At 35.2% G+C, this 23457-nt stretch overlaps 1 protein-coding gene across 4 annotated transcripts in view; it reads right to left on the bottom strand.

The window, feature by feature from the left end:
* Positions 1-1528: 1528 nt before the first annotated feature.
* The window catches only part of LOC149569491 (uncharacterized), a 47529-nt gene continuing 25600 nt past the window's right edge, over positions 1529-23457 (bottom strand). Inside the window, exons 3-6 of one of the 4 annotated variants that reach the window (XR_016362756.1) lie at positions 1991-2059; positions 1834-1899; positions 1656-1763; positions 1529-1555 (exon numbers count right to left, since the gene is read on the bottom strand). The gene's annotated coding sequence lies outside the window, so the exon portion shown is untranslated. Of the gene's footprint in view, positions 1556-1655; positions 1764-1833; positions 1900-1990; positions 2060-22909; positions 23410-23457 lie in introns of those variants that run through there. The other 3 variants (XR_016362755.1, XR_016362754.1, XR_016362753.1) reach the window with 3 other exon arrangements.

Below are 23457 nucleotides of genomic sequence, written 5' to 3'. Positions count from 1 at the left end.
TTTTAACACAAAATTGAAGCACGTACATTTCATTTTCAATTCTTCTAACATTAAATATTTTGATATATCTCATTGATTAAATATATGAATATTCTATATTAACTCAACAACCAAGTTCTTATAAGTTCCCAAACATCACTACTAGAAATGGATACATAATTTCCCATAAGTAAAAACCATCATAAATATATGAACAATATTTCATTATAAATAATTGAATCCATTATTACAATTAGATAGCATAATAATCACATAAGCATACCAAGGACAATCATCTTGATATACCCATTCTTCTTTATTGCATCTAAGCATGTGTATGCCTACATATTACAAGGAGCAAGTAATCATTATATATCATGTTTTCATGTACTTCTATAAAATTTCTCCCCCAAAATTATCTCTCTAAAAAATGGATACATAAGTATTATATCATAGTCATGATACAAAAATATGATGTTGCAACATCTAGTCACACATAAAAAAAATGCAAAATTGGAATGTGTGAAGAAAGATCATCCAAGGCTCTTGAAAAAATCTGGAAAAATACTCACCGGATAAAAGACTTTCCACCCAACCATGGAACCTTACTGCCCCACTCCCCTAAGCTAAGAGATAACAGAAGGCCCCACACCAAGTTCAAACATAAGCAAGGGGATAAAATAGCTATTTTAACACTGATAAAGTTTATTGTTGATCAATATTGTATCAAAAATTCAAACTGATTAGGTATTGAATTAAACTTGATAAAAAAATGATAGAGAAGGAAAACTTTAAACATGAACAAGATCATAAATCACATGACAATGACATATTGGAAATGATAAACTTATGGTTAAACAATGATAAAGTTTATCGTTAATCAATATTCTATCAAAGTTTCAAAGTAATTAGGTGTTGAATTTAATTTCATACATGAACATATCTAATTTAATGTCATACATGAACATATATAATTTAATGTCATACATGAACATATATAATTTAATGTCATACATGAACAAACATATAATATAAAATGATAACCAATAATGCCATGTACATTAACAAACACATAATATATTATGATAACCAATAATGTTGTACATGAACAAACATATCATATATTAACCAATAATATCATAAGTCTAATAATGTTATGCATCAAATAAATGTCATGCATCAAATATAAAATGTCATATATACATCAAATGTATATCGAATATGTCCACTGACATAAAATCCAACATATGTCCACTGATTCCTATACATGTACATGTCTATCAAATATATCTTCTCCTTCCCATAAGAAAAATGAAAAAAATCTCTAGAGGCCTTTGATCATTTTGTGGAGGGAGACAGTAGCGATGATGGGGTCCTCCTCACATCTCGCTTGTCCTCTTGTTGAGGCTCTTCTCTAACTCGACCTGATACAAACAAAGTAGAAATGAATCAATAATTATTATACATTGAAATCAAATATATGTACACACAAAATTAATTATTTTCTTACCTCCATCATATAGTCGCTTTGCAAGTCCACCTCAAACACTCATGGATGATCAGGTGTGACAAGACCCTACAACAATTGAATCAATATAATCACTTATAAATAAAATTATAAATTTTGATACTAACTATTATAAACAAAAATTAAAACCAAGAAAATTCTTTCATACCTCAGTCAATGGCTGTGAACTAGCCATAGTTGCAGCCACTCCATGATCGACGGAATATTGGAGATGACGAGGAGTGTTCGATGTCATGAGCTACATGTCATACAATATCTGTTACATGTAACATGAAACATGAAACAAATATAATCAAATGAATTAAATTAACATGAAACAAATGTACCTCTATGAAGCTCGTATGATGTCTATGCTCTGAGTCCATAGTAAATGTCGATGGTCTTGTAGAGAACTGATGCACATGCATAAATTTTTTTGTCAATCCTTAATATGATTACTTAATAAATATATGTATTAATTTAAATGATTAAATTGATACATACCTCTGGACCCGTGGACAGGGAAAAAAATGGGGCTAGGGGATCACTATTAGGCCCGCCAACACTATAACCCTAAATTTTGAACAATGTCAATAGATGTTAATTAATTAATCATTCACTATAAATATGAAGTGTGATTAAATTAGTAAATTATAATTGTAATTTACCTATGTGTCAATGCCAAATGTGTCATTCAAGAACTGATTAGTGACAAGCCCATCATCCGCACCATCTCTAGCATGAGTGCCAAATGTGCATAAGGATCCACATGATGTGTACATGTGACCATGGTGCACTGAAGGCTCCCCCTCAACTAATGGACTCATGCAATGGATGGAGGTCTATGTCAAAGCATTAATGGTCCCTAGAGCACTAGCCTCTACATGTTCCTTCACAACTGAAGGAATAGTCACATGCTCACCCTGTGGCTTGACCATAGGTACCCTAATTACATTAGGGTCATGACATGCCCCCGGCCTCTCAAATGATGACCCCCCACCTCTACCCTAAGAGTCTAATAAATCAAAATAATTGGGGATCTCCCCAAGGACAAACTCACAATACAATTTCTTCAAAAATACATGGGGACCTCGTGATTGTTGCAAGGAGAGGCATCAAAAACCTTCCACTATCTATCCCAAAAAATATTTCTAATAGCATTGTGTATGCACCAATGGATGGGGAACCATTTAGTACCCTCTCTAATAGTATTTTGTTCACCGAATTTTCTAAATAATGCGCATATTCTACCTTTTGGTATTTCTTTTTTTTGAACATCTTGATATAACAATTTATTTGCATAAAATCTTTTTTGTTCATCCCTCTTAACCCACCAAACATCTAACTGACCACTAACTGAAGCTATCTAGGTCTTAATGGATTCGAGGGATGATGCCAATTGAGCCCTCATTGGATTGGTTTGTCTAGATTCTTTCAATCGACCAATGAGTCCTTCTAATTTAGTTTTGCCTCTTTCTATTTCATTTATTATATTTTCTTGTGTGTCAGGTGGAGGTCTTGCAATTGGTTCAGGCTGCAAAATTTGTTGTTCTTCTTGGGGAGGGTTTTGGTTTTGATTTTCTTGAGGCTTTTGAGCTTCTTGGGGATTTTCTGGTTGATTATTGACATTTCCTAATAAAAAATCAATTGAAATCTAAATAAATAAACAAATCTAAAGAAAAATTGTAAAAACCCTACAAAATAATATAAAAAACATATCTAACAATGTAAAATGAAATTTATATCACATACGGCATGCTTGTGATCTCGAATTTCACTAGCAAGGAGGCATATTGGCAAGGCAGGTGGTGAAAAGTTTGATTTTCTCCAATTTGCATATGCGCTACTATAAGGAGAGGTTAAAAAAAGAGTTAAAATGAATGGGCTATAGGTATGTAGCCCATTTATAAAAAAATTCTTTTTTTTAAGTGTGTACATGCTATAGTGTGTATGTGCTATTGAAAAATGAAAAAAAAGGGTGTCACCTTTTTGGCACCACAACTCGGTGTACTTACTCGCACGTTCAATGTGACCTCTTGCTAGATCAAGTTGTGTGTTATCTAATATATCTAGTTAGATAGATAAAGGTAGTTATTAGAGAATGCTTCAATTGATTTAATGAACCATTCAAGAAATTTTTTGATTGATTTTTACTAACTAGTAATTAATTAGAAACTTTTTAGTGGAAAAAAATTATGCAATGTATATAGGAGTTTAATTCAAAGCATTGCATTTAAGTTGTTTAAGGTACTTATTGTTATATATATGATCATACATTTTTTTCTCTCCTAGAGGTAAGTACATTCATATTATATATCAGATGAAGCTACACATAAACCAATTCCTCTCAGAAAAATAAAAAATTAAGAACTTTGAACAATAGTGAATTGTCATCCAAAAATTTTAGACTTAGTTTTCTTCCTTGTTTGTACAAATAAATGTCTTTCTTTTTATTTCTCCACAACATTATTAGAATAAGGGGAATAAGCCACATGTAATGAATTTGACAATGAAAACATTCTCGTGATTTTTATATTATGCATTTAAAAACATCACTATTCTTTAAAGGGCACTAGAGTTCAATGGAAGAGCACCTGCTTAATAAGTAGGAGGATGGTGGTTTGATTCCACCGTACCCTAATATGATTAAATAAATTGCCAAATAAATTACCAAATAAAGTACCAAATATATTATCAAGTATACTTCCAAATTAATTACCAAATATACTACAAAATATACTACAAAATCAACTGCCAAGTCAACTACCAAATATACTACTAAATCAACTACCAAATATATATCAAATTAACTACCAAATCAACTACCAAATATATTACCAAAAAAACTATTTAATAACAATCAACAACCAAATTAATGGTCAAACCAATGACTAGATTAATGATTAAAGTAGTTTATTCATAAATTTAGTTGCAAGATTAATGACCGACAATAAACTACCAATGGTCACATGATCAAAATTGGCCATATATCTACAATCTTTAGTAGTTTATTTAGTTATATATATATATATATATATATATATTACTAGTGATAACTTGAGAAAAGAAGAAAGTTTAGTATGTGATGGTCAATTATTACTGAGCTACAATTTATACTGAGTAATTCTATATTGACTAAGCATTGAAGTCACCAAGAAGTGAAGTCACTAAGCATGTGAACGGATAACCAAGTTCAGGGAACACTGAGTGAAAACATATTTACCTAGCAAAGATAGAGTGTACACTAAGTTGTACAAAGGTTGCATACAAGTTTGAATTGACATATAATTTAATGTAAAACAATCATACTAAGAAAGAAACATAGTTGACATAGATTGAGGCAAAGATTTGAAAATATTTATTGGCAAGTGTGAATTGATTATGCATGATTACAAGACAGAGGAGATCAATGATAATGCAAAAAGGAGAAGTATGGAAATAAAGACTATTCTAGATCGTTGACTTCAATCTATGATACATTGTAGATGATTCCTAAACCCTAATTAGGTCAAATATTGTAAGAGTCAAAAGAAAACTATTTTAGGACCTAAATGGAATATTTTATTATTGTTGGTGAGATTAGATTTCTTTCTGTAGTTAAGTTATGAGGAGAAGAGTTTGATATAGAGGGAAGAGTAGATATTCAAAAATCACAAGGATGAATTGTTTTATCAATCGTAAAAGGTGGTCTATTAGTGAGAAGAAGAGGGATCTAAACTAGAAAAACAAGTTGCATTATACAGATCAATTTGATATTATTCTCTAATTATTGTAGGAAAATAAATCCTTTCACAAGGTAGACCTAATAGTGTTATGTAAAATCTCATAATTGAGTACACACTAGTACAATGTTGTAAATTCCTTGAAGAGGGTAGACCCTAGAAGATATTAGTATAAACTCTTAAACAAAATAAGTTACCAGAAGTGAAACCTCATTGTAGCCCTAACAAAGAACCCTCTTACTGCAATAGTTATGGATTTTTGGGTACCATCCCCACCATGGGTAAATGCACCAAGTTGTGGTGCCAAAAAGGTGACAAATTTTTACTTTTCAATTTTCAATAGTGTGTACATGCTATAATGTGTACGTGCTATGGCTTGGGTAACCTGAGCCATAGCACGTACATACTATAGCATGTACGTGTTATGTAAAAAGCCAAAATATTATAAATGGGTTGCATACCCACAACCCATTCATTTCTTTCCTATTTTCTAGTCTACCCTCCTCAGAGTGCATATGCGGATTGAGAGAATATGAAATTTTTGTCACCCGCCTTACCAATATGCCTCCTCACTATCGAAGTTCAAGATCATGAGCACGCCGTATGTTATCTTTCTTTTCACATTGTTTGATATGTTTTTTATATTTTTTTGTAAGTTTTTTTCATTTATAAAATTTATTTATTTAGATTTCAATTGATTTCTTATCAAGAAATGTCAATAATGAACTGGCAAATCCCCAAGAAGGTCAAAACCAAAACCCTTAACAAGATCAAAATGAAAACCCTCAAGAAGATCAAAACTAAGACCCTCCACAAGAAGAACAACAAATTTTGTAACCTAAACCAATTGCAAGACCTCCTCTTGGCACACAAGAAAATATAATAAATGAAATAGAAAGAGGAAAAACTGAATTAGAAGGAGTCATTGGTCAATTGAAAGAATGTGGACAAACCAATCCAATGAGAGCTCAATTGGCATCATCGCTTGAATCCATTATGACCCACATAGCTTCTGTTAGTGATTAGTTAGATGTTTGGCAGGTTAAGAGGGAAGAGAAAAAAAGATATTATGAAAATAAATTATCATATCAAGATGTTAAAAAATATATATATCAAAAGGTAGAATATGTGCATTATTTAGAAAACCTAGTGAACAAGATACTGTTAGAGAGGGTACTAAACAGTTCCCCATCCATTGGTGCATACACAATGCTATTAGAAATAATTTTTGGGATACATGTTGCATGGTTTTTTATGCCCCTCCTTGCAATAATCACGAGGTCTCCATGTATTTCTTGAGGAAATTGTATTGTGAGCTTTTCCTTGGGGATATCCTCAATTATTTTGATATATTAGACTCTTAGGGTAGAGGTGGGGGGTCATCATTTGAGAGGCCGAGGGCATGTCATGACCCTAATGTAGTTAGGACACCTATGGTCAAGCCACAGGGTGAGCATGTGACTATTCCTTTAGTTGTGAAGGAACATGTAGAGGCTTGTGCTCCAGGGACTATTGGAGCTTTGACATAGACCCTCATTCATTGCATGAGTCCATTAGTTGAGGAGGAGCCTTTTACACATCGTGGTCACATGTGCACATCATGTGGATCCTTATGTACATTTGGCAGTCATGTTGAAGATGGTGCGGATGATGGGCTAGTGACTGATTAGTTCTTGAATGAGACATTTGGCATTGACACATAGGTAAATTACAATTATAATAAACTAATTTGATCACATTTCAATGTATAGTGAATGACTAATTAATTAGCATGTATTGACATTGTTCAAAATTTAGGGTCAAAGTGTTGGCAACCCTAGTAGCAATCCCCTAGCCCCATTTTTTGTCCCCTCAACAAGTCTAGAGGTATGTATCGATTTAATCATTGAAATGAATACATATATTTATTATCCACCAACAACTCTTATGATGTGATCTGATAGCCCTAAAATATGCATTCCAAGGGACTTGAACAAGTTTCAGACTTTCTTCAATGGTTTAGACACCAAAACTTCAATATTCCTCAAACTAGGGCTAATAGCATGCCTTGTAGCCCTACAATAGCACTCACAAGGATTTTTCTTCAAATTTTTCTATAACACTAGGAAAATAAATTATATATTTGAGTACCCTTTATGGATTACCTTAACATACCAAAAGGATGGGGTAGGTTGCTTTGGAAGGTATATGATTGTTTTCACCGTTTCTTATATTTTTAAGGCCTAATTCTCATGCATTTATAAAGGAAGTGCTAATCATTCAAACTCCTACGCTCTAAATCTTTGCATAGTGTCATAAATAGGTTCAAATCATAGAAATATGAAGTCAATTTGACTCCAAGAGGTTTCTAGGTACCAAAGCCCCAAATTGTGCCCTCGTGTAATGAGCCTTGTTCAAATTGATCACAAATTACCCTAATTTTCTACTGGTAATAAATGGTTACAAGATGCACAATGAATATAATCCTTCCTTTCACTTGTTAATGCACTAAGAGAAAAGGATGCATCTACAACCTAGACATCTTTACAAGATCTGAATACAAACTAATATCAAAAAATATATATAAATAAATCCTTAATTCTGATAAAGACTAACACCTACAGTAGTAGCATATAATATGCATGAATAAACAAGAGAAACCTAGTTTTTGAATTTGCTTTGAGTTTCTATTGACAATGCAAACAATGTCTCTAGGTATTATGGTAGTATGCCCTAGTGACAAGATAATACAGTGTTCCTGTAACAAGCTCATGTAGTAAATGCCCTACTTATTCTTCCTGTTCACACCTGACCCATGGCCACAAATTCAGCACAATGAAGTGATTGTAATACCACCTCCAATCAGCAATAATTTAGGTGATGTTTCACACCCTCAAAATTGATATCATTGGGAGTTTTCATTCCCAAAGACAAATTGATTATCTGCAGGCCCTTGGCTCCACAAATACATAGGCAAATGTCAATAACAAATCTAGATGCCTTCCCCTGAGGCTCTCTCCTCTATTTATATTATTTTTGCCCCCTCCCCCCCCCCCCCCTTCTATAAGAATCATAAGTGTTATCTTATCGCAATATTCTGGAATCTTCCTCCTTTCCAATAATAGATGAGCTGTGCTTCTCGATGATTCCCTAATATTAAACTAAATATAAATTCATCTCTTTTAATTTTTAAATTATTTAATGACTTTATAAGAAATCAATTTAATTATTTCCACTTAGCCTTCAAAGAACAAAAGGCTAAGAAATCTATTGAGAGGCTAAAGAGATGGGGACATTACAGTCCACCCCTCTAGAAATTCATTTTCCCCAAGCAATCTCAACTTGGGATGTTGTAGAATCTCTTCACTCTCCCATGTAGCATCCTCAATGGGTAGGTTCTTCCATTTAATCAAATATTCTCTAATGACACGGCTTCTCAATCTCTTCTCTCTAAAATCTGGTATAGCCTTTAGTATCAAAATCAACTTACCCTCATCATCTAAGGGTGGTAGAACTATAGAAGGGGCCACATGATGTCCTAATTCCTTCTTGAGGTATGATACATGGAAAATATTGTGCACTTTGTTGTCCACCAAAAAAATAGCTCGTAAGCCACTTCACCCACATGCCTAATGACCTAGAAGGGTCCATATTATCATGGCTTGAGCTTCTCTGCACCACTCTTCTTGAGAGTAGACTATCTGTAGGGTTGCAACATCAAATACACCATGTCTCCAACCTCAAAAGAGCATTCCACTCTCTTCTGATCTACATATTTTTTTGTTGGTTTGGTGCCTTTTGGATGTTTTCACGAAGATCCCTCATGATATCTTGATTTTCCTATAACATGTCTCCAGCACTAGGTACTCTACTATCACTTATCAACAAATCAAGAAAGCTAGGAGCCTCATAACCATACAAGGCCATGAATGGTGTCATTTGAATAGAAATATGGTAAGTGGTGTTGTAGCAGTACTCACAATGGTATATCCACTTAACCCATCCTTTGTGTTGCCCAACAATATAATTTATGAGGTACCCTTCAACCCATTTGTTGACTATCTCTGTTTGTCCATCTATTTGAGGGTGGTAACTAGTACTCAGAGAAAGCTCAGTCCCACACAATCTAAAAAGCTCCTTCTAGAAATTGCTCATAAACTAACTGTCTCAGTCACTAACAATGTTTCATGGTAATCCATGCAATCTAAACACCTCACAAAAAAATAGTTTATCAACCTATGTGGCTGAAAATAAAATAGTGATTGGGAAAAAATGTGAAAACTTGGTCAAGTGATCAACCATCACATAAACACAATCCTTGCCTTGCACTTTTGGCAACCCTATGATGAAGTCCATAGATATACATTCCCACTTCTTGTTTGGAATTGGAAGTGGCTGTAATAAACCAATAGGATATGTATGGTTGTGTTTGTTCTTCTGACAAACAACACATTCTCTAGCATATCCGAGAACATTAGATTTTAGACCCTTCCAAGTGAACCTCTCCCAAATTTTTTGATAGGTTTTGAAATACCCAGGATGGCCTACCAATGGTGAATCATGAAAGGACCTCAATACTATGTTCTTCACTTTGGATCCTGGAGTCAAGAAAATCCTCCCCTTGTAAATGATAAGATCATTCACCACCATGTACCTATTATCATGTAGTGACTCATCAATAATACTTGAAGCCCAAGAATCCTTAGCATATTCTGCCACAATCAAATGACTCCAATCCTCTGAAACCTTAGCCATTGTGCTCAATTGTGGTCGATGAGACAAGGCATCAACAACTATATTCTATGAACCTTTGACAAAAGAAATATCAAAATCATAAGATTGTAACTTGCCTACCCACTTTTGCTGACAGTCATTAAGATTTTGCTGCCCAAGGAAATGTCTCAAGCTATTATGGTCTGTTTTAACAATGAACTTACTGCCCACTAAGTATTGCCTGAACTTGGCCAATGCATACATAATGGCCAACATTTCCTTGTCATATATACTGTAGTTCCTCTCAGGGCCCCCCAAATTCCTACTTTCATATGCAATTGGATGTTTGTCTTGCATAAGGATAGCTCCAATCCCCTCACCTAAAGCGTCACACTACAACTCAAAGGGTTTAGTAAAATTGGGCAATGCAAGCACTGGGCAAGTAGTCATAATTTTTTTGAACATCTCAAAGCATTCCTATGCCTCATGAGTCCAAAAAAAAGCCCCTTTCTTAGTCAAAATTGTAAGTGGTGCTACATGGTGAGAATACCCATTGACAAATCTATGATAGAATCCACATAAACCCCAAAATACTCTAAGTTGTGTCAAATTTGTCAGAGTAGGCCACTCAATAATTGCCTTGACCTTATCTTGATCCATCCAAACTCCTTCTGCACTAATGATATGACCCAAATACAATAATTCTATCATGCCCAAGTCACATTTAGATTCCTTTGTATATAGAGATTCCTTACCAAGAATACCCAAAACTATGTCAAGGTGTGCAAGATGCTCTTCCCATGTCCAGCTATAAACCAAGATATCATCAAAGAAGACTAACACAAATCACTTCAACTGTGAATGAAATACCCTATTCATAGTAGACTGGAATGTAGCAAGGGCATTGGTTAGCCCAAACAACATAACCATAAATTCAAAATTTCCACAATGGCAACAAAAATTTGTCTTCTCAATATCGTCTTCTCTCACACGAATTTTTTGGTAACCTAATCTTAGATCAATTTTGGACAAGTACTTGGCACCATGCAATTCATCAATCAATTCATCAATCCTTGGAATGGGGTAGCAGTTCTTGATTGTTCTCTTGTTCAAAATTATATAATCAATACATATCCTTCGAGTACCATCCTTCTTTTTAACCAATACTAATGATGAAGCAAAAGGTGACTTACTCGGTCTAATATGCCTCATAGCTAGAAACTCCTTGATAGTTTTCTCTATCTCATCTTTAAGCCACTTAGGGTGCCTGTAAGGAGTGACTATAATAGGCTTAGCACCCTCCTCCAATTCGATGATGTGTTCTATCCCTCTATCTAGAGGTCTACTAGGTGGAATCTCGCTAAAGACCTTGTCATGCTTGATCCTCAACTCTTGTATATCAGGATGGTAAACAGGTTTTTGCTGCTCTTCCTATGTTGGCTTCAAAACACAACCTATTTCCCACTCAATCATGTCATGATGCAAGAGATGTTCCATTTTCCTAAGAGAAATAGTCTTGCAACTAGTGTCTCTGAGTGCTTTCAACACATGATTTTTTCCATCCATCTCAAATCTCATTTCCATCTCACGGAGGTTGAGGGTGAATATTCCTATGTCATGTAACCATGTCATTCCCAAAACCATATCTATGTCTCCCATGTTCACCACATAAAAATCTTCCTTGAACTCATAGTTATTCAAGCACATGGAAAATTTTGAAATCATTTTGTCACACCTAAGAGTGAAACCATCAGCAACCTTAACTCGAATTCCCTCAAACTTCTTAGTTTGTATACCACACCTCTCAACAAGCCTAGTATCAATGAAATTGTGTGTCGTACTTGTATCAAGAAGAGTAATAATATTTTGACCAGCAAGAACCCCTCACATCCTAAAAGACCTTGCTCACTGAATACTTGTGAGATGAGCCTCTTTAAGCTTTACTTCTTCCTCTAATTCTTCATCATGTTCTAATTTTTCTGATTCTAAATCATTAACTTTAGATTGCTAGTCTAAATCAGAATCTTCAATTAGTGACCACATTGCACGATTTGAATTCCCCTTAGGTTTCATAAGGTAGTCATGGTTAATATCATATGGTCCCTTACAATAGAAGCATAGTTTCTTCTTCTGCAAATCATTAAGAGTCTCATGATCAAGTGGAAAAGTAGACTTATCTTTAGCTTTGTCCTCCTTCTTAGGAAACTTCTTGTTGTCATGGCTGGAAAATGTTCCTTTTGATGTAAAAATTTTGGTAGGGGCGGCAAACTCCATGCCTTGTGCCTTCTTCATTGCTTCCTGTAGTGAGGGAGGATCAAAAGCTTTCAACCAACCCTTCAATGCCTTCATCAATCCTTCCATGAATAAGACCACCAATCTTCTTTCATTGATGTTAGGAACCATGACTAATAACTATTGGAAGTCATTCACATAAGCATCGAGGGAACCATGTTGTTTTAGTTGTGCCAGTTCACGGAAAGTCACCTCAGGATCTTTGACATCAAACCTTTCAATCAGCCTATTAGTAAACTCCTCATATGTAGTGATAAGGTTATGTCCAAGAGTGACTAACCCATTATACCACCACTTATGAGCAGCTCCTTCAAGATGTAGTGTGGAAAATCTTATGGTATCCTCTTCAGGCATTGGTCTCAAAGAAAGATAATTATCAAGCTTTTGAACCCAAGACCTAGCTCTCCATTTGTTACTTCCATCATAGCAAGGTATGGAAATCTTACCAAGTGTTTGTTGATAGTCATTTCTTGGAGCATAGTGATCATTCCTTCCTCCTCTCCTATTCCTTTGATTCATGAATTGACCAAATGTCCATATTTCTCTCATATTAGGAGGGAGATTGGTATACTCCAAGTAAGCCTTTCTAGCTTCATCTCCAAAAGAAATAGCTGAAGTAGCATGTGGTTGTTCTTCTCTTGGTATAAAGGTGGGAAAAAGAGGCCTAGAGGCTGATCATCTAGTTTTTTCAGCACGATGTATAGACCTTCCCTCATTATTTCCACTATGTTCAGTTGTGTTTTGATTTTGAGTGGTTGTATTATGATTTTGAGTGACTTGCTGATCCATTTTTGCTAATAAGCATGACAACATATCAAGCATGGTATCAAATTTCTTTTCAGCTCTTGCATCCCTATTTTCTTCTTCTACCATATTTTGAACTATTTTGCTAGTATCTCTTTCTCTTAAAGCTTTTGAGGATGCATCCCCTTCAACTTGTGGATTCTGATATTGTTGTTTCTGTTGTTCCCTATTATAACATCTAATTTCTCTCTCACTCATCTGCTATTTGACTATTCATAGGATGACAGGATGAAAGCCTTTGATACCACTATAATGAGCCTTGCTCAAATTGATCACAAATTACCATAATTTTCTACTGGTAATAAATGGTTACAAGATGCACAATGAATATAATCCTTCCTTTCACCTGTTAATGCACTAAGAGAAAAGGATTCATCTACAACCAAGACATCTTTACAATATCTGAATACAAACTAATATCAAAAAATATATATAAATAAATGCTTAATTCTAATAAAGACTGGCATCTATAGTATTAGCATATAATATGCATGAATAAACAAGAGAAACCTAGTTTTTGAAGTTGCTTTGAGTCTCTATTGACAATGCAATCAATATCTCCAGGTATTACAGTATTATGCCCTAATGACAAGATAATATAGTGTTCCTGCAATAAGCTCCTATAGAAAATGCCCTACTTATTCTTCCTCTTCACATCTAGCCCATGGCCACAAATTTGGCACAATGAAGTGATTATAATACCACCTCTAATCGGCAATAATTCAGGTGATGTTTCACACCCTCAAAATTACTATCATTGAGAGTTTTCATTCCCAAAGACAAATTGATTATCTACAGGCCCTTGGCTCCACAAATACATAGAAATACATAGGCAAATGTCAATAACAAATTTGGATGCCTTCCCATGAGGCTCTTTCCTCTATTTATATTATTTCTTACCCCCACCCCTTCTAGAAGAATCATAAGTGTTATCTTATCGCACAATTTTGGAAGCTTCCTCCTTTCCAACAATAGATGAGATGTGCTTCTCGACAATTCCCTAATATTAAATTAAATATAAAGTCATCTCTTTTAATTTTTAAATTATTTAATGAATTTATAAGAAATTAATATAATTATTTCCCCTTAGCCTTCAAAGGATGAAAGGCTAAGAAATCTATTGAGAGGCTAAAGAGATGGGGACATTACACCTCGAAACCCTTAAATTTAGGGCTTCCTCAATGTCATGCTTCCCAAAGTTTCCTGCAACAAATAAAAGTTGGAACACCTTGTATACAACATTTCTATACATATTCCATCATAAAATAGTGCCCTTGTTTGGCCAAAACTCTTTAACCTTCAGCCTATCCTCCAAATTTACTTAGTTTCTTAGTCTTCTTTATGATGATCACCACATAAATTAATCAAACTTGCATTTCCAAGATTAGTAAGATACTATACATGTTAAATTGATATTATGTATGTCAATATTATTCCATTCTATGAGAATCAAAGTGCTACATTCATAGTGTGAAATCTACACAAAATTGTCCTAAAATCATATTTTCCAAAGACTAACAAGTACCAAAATGATTAATAGTGACTGTAGTAGGGTTTTTAAACATGAAATAATTCAAAGAGATGAAATATGAATAATCAAAACATTGTCCAAGGAAATCCAATCAATAAGAACTTTGAATCATACCAAAAAACCCTTTAACTTTGCAAGAAATTAGATTTTTTTATTCAATTTGCTATAGCAGTTCGTACCATGGATTCTCTGCCCATACAATGGATTTGTGAAACATTTAATAAACTCCTATCAACTACCCCAACCAATCCAAATTGGTTGGATGGTTTAATTTGGCTTAAAACAATAAAGAAACTAATTCCCTCCTAAATGTCCATGACCATTATAATTTGAAAATTCAAATTTATAACTTTGTAACTTTTGAATTTTTTAAATTGATAAGTGATGAAACTTTACCAAATCATTTAAATGGACTTATTAACCTATTAAAAATACTAGTTTATCCTAAGGACCCTAGGACCTAAATTATCCTTATTTAAGGTATTTCTACCTATTTCCCCAGATACTAAATTCCCTATAGGTTTTAAGGACTCAAGGTTTATAGAAACACCAATGAGTCTCAAGCCATTACAAATGAATTGATATCAACCTGAAACCAATCCTAACATTCTAAAACATTATAACCTCCATCATGAGCCCCTTAGGAAGGTAGTGCTACGAAGGATCACTACAATGTCTTGTGAAATTCCTTGTATTGTCTTTGTAGAAACTATTTTTAAAGGTGATGGGTATGTTAAGCAATCTAAGAAGTTTACAATACCTATGCATGTTCATCATATATTTTTGAAGTGAAGCTTGACTCCCAAAGTCTACTAATCAGTGCATGCACATGATCTCCATGCATTCTACATTTTCAGGATAAATAAGTCAAATGCATACTCAAGTTTAGTTTAAAACCAAAAATGGTATTTTGGAGTTTACATACCAAAGGTTTTTCACTTGAATTCCTTGCACCTATATCTAATGATATCCCTATTTGGTCCTAATCTGTTATAGTTTTCACTTCCTTAACTCCCTTAGATTTTCTTCCACTTCTATTTGTAGGTGTGTTCATAGATGCAACTTGTTTACTCTTTTTTGTTTGTCCTCCTTCAATTACAAACCAATATTACAATCACATTAAATGTTGGAACAAAATCAAGAAATATAGTAAAAGTTGTTAACATAGGAACCATTTTATGACAGAGTAAATTGATTGTCTGTATACTTTTAATTCTTGTCAAATCCATCAATAAACATTTAATATCCTAAAATATCAAAAGTTCCATTTTTTTTGAGTAGACCTAAAGAGTCTTTTTGTTTTCTCAACTTATACATCAGCTAAACAACATTATCCTTAGAGAGAACGATATTTGTAACTACCCCATTATCATCAAATCGAGACCTATTTTCTTTCTTACTTTTCGATGATTGTGATCCTCTGCAATCCCAGGCATAAGATGATTAACACACAATGGTACTTGAACAAAAAACACTAATAAACATTGAGGATGTGAATTTATAATACTATTTTGTAGATGATTTTGGCTTCTCACCCTTTATCATTGATGCAAGACCATCCAGAGGTATCAAGGCAATCCTGTGTCAACCAAAAAAAAGGTACTTAGACTTAGTTTCTGTTTCATGTGTTTTCATTTTTGGATACCCATTTGGGTCAAATAAAGGTTCCAACTCTCACAATTCCACTATCAGTGTTCTAAGATAGAGTATTTGAACACATTGGGATACGTGTAAATGCCAAAAAAATAGGAGTATGTAATTGAGCCATCATTTTGGTGAACTAGAAGGTGTAAATTGGTCAGAAGATTATAGTTGTAATTTAGAGCATTCCATAAAAAGAATCAGGTCGAAAGGCCCCACGGTTTGAAAGTTATTACAATTTTTCAGTTTTTGGAGACCTCCTAAGAATGCTTCAAAGTCAGGTTAGGGCCATTAAATGACCTCAAATAGGGCCAAAAAAAGGGGGACAAGAAAAGCTGGTTCATGGGGCTATAGAGAACTTTGAGAGCTTTCCAAAAATGTAAACAGTTCATCAATCAGAGCTACGGTTCAAAAGTTATGCCTCCCAAAAGTTCAGTTACCATTTTTGGATTCTTCTAATTTTTGTGCCAACTTCTACTACGACTTCTAGAGCCTTCTATTTGGTCGGTGGATGCCAACTAGCACTTTCTACAATGTATTCCTAATCCTTAACCCTCTGAGGTCTATTTAAGAACATTTTTGGCATTATAAAAGGCAGTTTGGAGTGGATTTTGAGAGGAGGTACTAAAAGGAGAAATTATCTCTAGACTTATATTGTTGTAAGCCCTTAGGGCATGTTTTGAAGTCTATTTTCTCTGTACTAAATGTAATAGCATATTTACATAGTTAATACAATTTTCCCTTTCCTGTTGTGTCAATTCTGTGCTTGGGTCATGTCCCCATCAAGTGGTATCAGAACAGGTTTTCTTGAGTGTATAGACAGAGCGCCGACTGTGAGGCAATTTGCACCAGGACTATGTGGTTGAGGGTTTGAGTTAAGAAGATGCCTCAATGAAGAGAGCGTGGTGGAAGGGCCAGAACTATTAATCTTGAGGAGGTTAGAGCCCTCCAAAGGCAGGTACAAGCATTACAGGAGGAGCTTCGTAGAGGAACAAATGTTGCCGCAGGCGATGAAAGTGAGGATGACAATGAAGAAGAACAAATTGGACCAAAAGGGGAATTTGATAGAGAAGTTCTAAATTAGGCAAAGGAAAGGCTTTTTAGGGGCATTACTAAGTTTGGGAAATGACCTACAATTAATGTGGGTGTATTTTCAGGAAATCTGAAATCGGATGAGTTGATCAATTGGATCAATGAAATGGAAGAGTACTTTGAGTATGAGGATATCAGAGATCTAGATAGGGTTAAGTTTGCAAAGGCCAAACTGAAAAGCCATGCCAAAATCTGGTGGCAAGAGGTTCAATTGGAAAGAAATAGAAGAGGAAAGAAGAAGATCACAAGGTGGGATCGTATGGTGGACAAATTGAAGAAGCAATTCATTCCTGTTGATTATGAGCTTGATTTGTTTAAGAAGATGCATGGGTTAAAGCAAGCAGGAAAATCAGTCCAAGAATATAAAAAGGAGTTTTACCGACTTCTAATTAGAGTAGGGCATGCAGAAGAAAATAAGGAGAAGGTTGCTCGTTATATCAGTGGGTTGCGACCTAGCATCCAAGGGGAATTAAGTTTGGTAAGAATGACTAGCGTTGAAAACTCATATCAATTTTCCCTACAAGTTGAAGAGAAGCTAAATAAGAGGTTTGAAGGGAGACAAAGAGGGCATGGTCAAGGAGGAAGAGGTAGTGGTAGGTCATCTGGAGGCCAAAATGAAACCCAAAAGAAAAATGAAGATGTGGGTACTAGCAAGAACTAGAGGAACGAGGGTTTCAACCACTCTCGTGATCAAGAATTTGGAAATTAGAGAGGAAGAGGTAGAGGACATGGAAAAGAAAGAGGAGGCTTTTGTGGTACCTATTTCCATTCCAATGAAGAAGGTCATCGTGCCTTTGAATGCCCTCAATGAAAAGGAAGGACAGATAGGAGAGCTAAGGGTCAAGCTAGGATTGTTCATGTGATGAGGATGCACAATCATCACATTCAAAGGATGCAAAAAGAGGAGAGACTTTAGTAAATGAAAGGGTTCTACCAAGTGGTGAGATTGAACCAGAACAAAGGAGGAGTTTGTTTCATACCAAATGCAAGTGTGAGGATAAATATTGTGATGTGATCATTGATGGTGGTAGCATTGATAATTTGGTATCAGAGGAGATGGTCTCTAAGCTGAAGCTCAAGAGGGAGAAACACCCCCAGCCCTATCGGATTGCTTGGGTGAAAGATGATCATAAGGTCCTGGTAAGTGAACAATGTTTAGCGAAATTCAACATTGGGAGTTGCCATGATGAAGTTCTTTGTGATGTTATTCCAATGGATGTTTGCCATCTATTGTTGGGTATACTATGGCAGTTTGATAAGCATGCAGTACATGATGGTCATGCAAACACATACTCTCTAACAAAGGATGGAGTTTGCCACAAGCTGAAGCCCATGAAAAAGGAAGGTGAAAAGGTATTTAGTAGTGCTAGGATTTTTCTTGTTGATGGAAGGAAGTTTTTAGATGGCATGAAACATCAGTGTATGTGATATGCTTTGATCCCTAGGAAAGATAAAGAGGGTAGTAGTGAAATACCACTTGAAGTTTCAGATTTACTTAGGTGAGTTTGGAGATATCATCTCTGATAATGTTCCAGAAGGATTGCCACCAGTAAGGCAAATTAGTCATTAGATAGATTTAATCTTACGAGCTAGTTTGCCTAACAATGCTGCTCATAGGATGATTCCTACTGAAACTAAGGAGCTAAATAGACAAGTTCAAGAGCTATTGAGGAAGGGCTTGATTTGGGAGAGCTTGAGTCCATGTGCAGTACCTATAGTACTGGCACCAAAGAAGGATGGAGAGTGGAGGATGTGTATAGACTCTCGAGCTATAAATAGGATAACCATCAAGTATCAGTTTCCTTTTCCCAGAATGGATGATCTTGTGGACTGCTTGAGTGGAGCTCAGTACTTCACAAAGATAGATCTCAAGAGTGGCTATCATCAGATACAGATACAAGAAGGAGATGAGTGGAAAACATCCTTCAAGACCAAGGAGGGTCTTTATGAGTGGTTATTCATGCCTTTTGGATTGACGAATGCCCCAAGCACCTTCATACGGCTTATGAATGAGGTACTTAAGAAGTTCTTGGGAAAAAATTTTATTGTCTATTTGGATGATATTTTAATTGTTAGCAAGACTTTGGAAGAAAATTTATTGCATATTCGTAGTGTCCTTGAAAGGTTAAGGGAAGAGAAACTATTAATTAATCTGAAGAAGTGTATCTTTGCAAAAAAGGAATTAGTTTACTTGGGGTTTGTTATATCACCTGAAGGTCTCAAAATGGATCCAGAGAAGGTAAAAGCCATCTTGGAATGGCCTACTCCAAGGTCTGCTACTGAGCTAAGATCATTTCATGGTTTGGTTAGTTTTTACAGGAAGTTCATTAAAAATTTCAGTGGCATTTGTGCACCCCTGACTGACACAATAAGAGGGGATAGAAAAGAGTTCAAATGGACTGCGACAGCTACAAATTTTTTTGAATCGCTAAAGAAGAAGGTGACAAAACAACCTGTTTTGGCACTTCCAAATTTTAGAAAGGTGTTCCAAGTGGATTGTGATGCTAGTGGCAGTGCTATTGGGGTTGTATTAAGCCAAGAAGGTAAGCCTATTGCATATTTTAGTGAAAAATTGAATGATGTGAAAAGGAAGTATTCTATTTATGATAAAGAGTTCTATGCAATAGTTCAGGCCTTAAAGAGATGGAGGCATTATTTATTGCTAAAGGAATTTGTTTTGTATACTGATCATTAGGCATTACAATTCTTAAATAGCCAAGCTAAATTGAATCAGAGGCATATGAAGTGGGTAGAGTTCTTGCAGAGCTATACATTTGTGTTGAAGCATAGAAGTGGAAAATCTAACAGGGTTGCAGATGCAATAAGTAGGAGACAGTTGTTGCTTACAATAACGTAGGTTGAAGTAGTTGGGTTTGATGAACTCAAGAATCTGTACCCTGAGGATCCTGATTTTGCTGAAGTGTGGAAAGCTTGTAAGGAGCTTGTTGCTATAGACAGAACTAAGTGGTTAGACTATCTGATTCAGGATGGTATGTTATTCAAGGGCAGTCAATTATGCATTCCAAGGAGTTCCGTGAGGGAAAATCTAATTAAGGAGAAACATAGTGGAGGGATGGCAAGACATTTTGGTCAAGATAAGACCATTGCCATTCTTAGAGAACATTATTTTTTGCCTCAGATTTCATAGGATGTGAAGAAGTTTGTACAAAGTTGTCAGATTTCTCAAGTTGTCAAGGGATTTAGTCACAATACTGGACTATATCAGCCATTTCCTGTTCCATCAAAGCCATGGGAGGACATAAGTATGGATTTTGTTCTTGGATTGCCAAAAAAAGGGGTAATGACTCAGTCTTTGTGGTGGTTGATAGGTTCTCCAAAATGGCACATTTCATTCCATGCCACAAAAATCATGATGTTGTCCATATTGTAGACTTGTTTTTCAGAGAGGTGGTAAGACTACATGGTCTTCCAAGGAGTATAGTTTCTGACAGAGATACTAAATTTTTAGGGTATTTCTAGAGAACATTGTGGAAGAAGTTGAGAATAGACTTGAAATTCAGTTCCACACATCACCTGCAGACTGATGGCCAAACAGAAGTTTGGGCAATTTGTTGAGATGTTTAGTTGGGGATAAACCCAAGGGGTGGGATTTGATTCTACCACAAGCAGAGTTTTCTTACAATAACTCTATAAATAGGAGTACTAGTAGATCACCATTCCAAATTGTATATGGAATTAGCCCAAGGACTGCACCAGAGTTGAGGAAGATAGAGCAAGGGGAGAGGACAAGTGCTGAAGCTGAAGAATTCGCTGAACATATCAAGCATCTACATGAGGAGGTTCAGGCACACATTACCAAGATGAATCAAGAGTATAAAGCAAGGGTTGATCAAAGGAAAAGACATAAGGAATTCCAAGTAGGGGATCTAGTCATGGTACACTTACGGAAAGAAAGATTTCCATCCGGTACTTACAACAAGCTAAAAATGAAGAAATTCGGTCCCTGCAAAATTTTGAAGAAACATGACTCAGGAAATGCATATGAGGTGGACTTGTCAGATGGAATTCACATTTCTCCTATTTTCAACATTGTAGACTTAACAGAGTATCATGATGATGGTGCAGATGAGGAGCTAATGTTAGAGCCATGTCCAATTCCTACTTCTAAGAAGGAGGAGATAGAGGAGATTCTGGATAGTTGTGTGGGTAGGAGTACCAAAAATAGGCAGTATGAAGAGTATTTGGTCAAGTGGAAAGGACGACCGATAGAGGACTCAACTTGGATTTCAGCAACTGAGGTTTCCTATTTGGGATTTTCTCTACCATTCATAAAGTGACAGGGTCACTTTTTAATCTACCCTGGGTGTCTGATGCAGGAGCATCCAAAGCTATAAGGGCAATCCTGTGTCAACCAAAAACAAATGTACTTAGACTTAGTTTCTGTTTCATGTGTTTTCATTTCTAGATACCCATTTGGGTCAAATAAAGGTTTCAACTCTCACAGTTCCATTATCAGTGTTCTAGGATAGAGTATTTTAACACCTTGGGATACGTGTAAATGTCAAAAAAATAGGAGTATGTAATTGAGCCATCATTTTGGTGAATTAGAAGGTGTAAATTGGTCAGAAGATTATAGTTGTAATTTAGAGCATTCTAGAAAAAGAATCAGTTCGAAAGGCCCCACAGTTTGAAAGTTATTGCAATTTTTCAATTTTTGGAGACCTCCTAAGAATACTTCAAAGTTAGGTTAGGGGCATTAAATGACTTCAAACAAGGTCAAAAATGGGGGACGAGAAAATTTGGTCCATAAGGCTATAGAGCGCTTCGAGAGCTTTTCGAAAATGTAAACGGTTTGTCAATCGGAGCTACGGTTCAAAAGTTATGCCTCCCGAAAGTTCGGTTACCACTTCTGAATTCTTCTAATTTTTGTGCTGACTTCTACTACAACTTCTAGAGCCTTCTATTTGGTCGGTGGATGCCAACTAGCACTTTCTAAAATTTATTCCTAATCCTTAACCCTCCGGGGTCTATTTAAGAACATTTCTAGCATTGTAAAAGGCAGTTCGGAATGGAGTTTGAGAGGAGGTACTAAAAGGAGAAATTATCTCCAGACTTATACTATTGTAAGCCCTTAGGGCATGTTTTGAAGTCTATTTTCTCTGTACTGAATGTAATAGCATATTTACACAGTTAATACAATTTTCCCTTTCCTGTTGTGTCCATTCTATGCTTAGGTCATGTCCCCATCAATCACTAGTGCTTCAACTTTATTAGCCCTCTTCTATGGTGACCTGCAAATGAAGAATTAGCACAGTAAAAAATATAAGATAAGATTAATCCACTAAAATTAGAGTGACAAAAATTGTATCTGGCTTGTCATTAAGAATTATCAATTTGGGCAAATCCTTTCTTTCTAAGTTGTATGATAACCCTTGCTTGATGATTATTGGAAACTTCTCCCATTGTATCCTTGTTTTTGCGAGTTTGAATTTTTTGGTTATGTGCACACAATCATGACTTTACATCACAAAGCATTCACATTCTAACAATTTTCTTGTTCTTTCATTACATTTTGATCCAAACAAAAAATTCTAAACTTTCGCTTATTCAAATGGCTAATTTGAAAATGGGTCCTATTAAAGAATATAATATAAATTTAAATAATGTATCTAGATTCTAAACAAGACAAAACATAAAATCTATGATTTAAATTTATCTCATCACTTACACATAACAACAATACCCACCTTGTCATGTGGATAGTCTTGGGGGAGAGGTTGCAACATTGTATTTGGATCCAATTCAATCTAATGAGCCAACTGAATCTGCTCTACATTTTGATGTCTCAAGTATTGCCTCATGGTCTAACTTGTGAACATTCCAAAGAATCTTATCATATGGTTTTCTACCATATTTTATCAAGTGGACATTTGATGTGACAACAAGGTTTGAATAATGAAGAATCTTCCTCTCTATTTGCCAATCTTTGAATAACCACAAGTTATGGTTCTTCATAGAATATCGTCTAACCCATGTGCCAGTTACAACCACCAAACCGACATGGTACTCTAATCCTTCACCATCTATAATTGAGTGATCCAATTTTTTTTTGGCTTGGACACAATGACACAAATAACAATCTGTCCCTTCTTCATTGTCTTCAGGTGCAATAACAACAAAAACATGGCCTGTAGTGGCAAATGTACAAAATGCAGTCATTAATTCAGAAAATACTT

Source organism: Cupressus sempervirens, chromosome 3 (assembly GCF_028749045.1).
Source record: "Cupressus sempervirens isolate cs-2001-9-10 chromosome 3, ASM2874904v1, whole genome shotgun sequence".
Taxonomy (NCBI): domain Eukaryota; kingdom Viridiplantae; phylum Streptophyta; class Pinopsida; order Cupressales; family Cupressaceae; genus Cupressus; species Cupressus sempervirens.
Note: the sequence above shows the minus strand (reverse complement) of the source record. Positions and strands in the feature narration are given on the sequence as shown.